A 1,330-nucleotide genomic window follows, 5' to 3' on the forward strand; every position below is an offset into this window, starting at 1 on the left:
CCGCTAGGGGTAACAATGGAAGATGCGATGATCGAGGCTTTCCTTTCTCTTTGATGGATAAGGCACGGGATTGGCTCTATACCTTGGAGCCAAATTCCATTTCTACATGGGATGAGATGGAGGAGAAGTTTATGATGAAATATTACTCTCCCATGAAGACGCAGCTAGCCTTGAACAAGATAAACTCCTTTGCTCAAGATGATGATGAGACCTTGTATGATGCTTGGGAGAGGTTCAAGGAGTATCAGAGAATGTGTCCGCACCACGGTATGGACAACAAGTATCTCCTCTCAACTTTCATACATGGCCTTAGGGACGACACGAGAGGATGGATTGATGCAGCATGCGGAGGCAGCGTATATGATCTCCCATTCGAGGCTTTAGAGACGCAAATTGCTAAAATGGCTAAAGGGAGAAGCATTTCAGGGGAAATGAGCAGCAGAAGATCTTTGTCTAAGGCTGATGTCAAAGGGGATGCTAGCGAGTCTTCGGCTTTACAAGCCGTTCTTTCGGAGCTTTCTGCCATCAAGCTGCAGCTTGCTAGGTCCGGTTCATCAAACCCACAGAAGGGTAAACCGGGCATGTACATGGTGGAACAAGCAGAAGAAGCCATGGAAGAAGTTGACTATGTGGGAAGAAATCAATACAACAATCAGTCGAACTTCTACAATCCGGGGAATCGGAATCACCCTGGCTTTTCTTATGGCAACCCGCAAGGAGCGTTGAACCCTCAGCATCAAAGCGGAGCGAAACCTCAGGGACCCCCAGGATTTCAGCCTAGATACCAGAATCAGGGCTACCAGAGCCAGAATCAGGGGTATCAGAATCAGGGCCAAGACTACAATCAGAGAAATCAAGGATACAGAGCCCCTCCGCCTCAGGCTACGGAAGAGGAGTCAGAGTTAAAGTCGATGTTAGCCCAGCTAATGCACGATCAGAAAATTCCAACTTGGGTCAAGAGATGCAAGGATTCAAAGGGAAGCATGAGAGCTTCGAGCAAAGATTGGATGGGTTGGATTCACATATCAAGATGATGGACAATCAGATAGCTCAGCTTGCTTCCCAGGCAACGAGACCTCAAGGCCAATTTCCGGGTAAGGCTGATCCTAACCCGAGAGAGCATATCAATACCATAGGCCTGAGAAGCGGAAGACAGCTTCCGGAGACCTCCCCAGTTACCAGAGAAGAGGGAGAAGGTTCACACGAACCACAGAAGGCCGCCTTAGATAAAGGCAAGGGCCATGCTGTAGAGGGAGGAGAGGCGAGGTACATTCCGCCTCCTCCACAGGCACCCCCTCTACCATTTCCATCTCGGGCGAGGAAGTTCAAC

The sequence above is a fragment of the Tarenaya hassleriana genome, unplaced genomic scaffold (genome assembly GCF_000463585.1).
Source record: "Tarenaya hassleriana unplaced genomic scaffold, ASM46358v1 Cleome106, whole genome shotgun sequence".
NCBI lineage: Eukaryota > Viridiplantae > Streptophyta > Magnoliopsida > Brassicales > Cleomaceae > Tarenaya > Tarenaya hassleriana.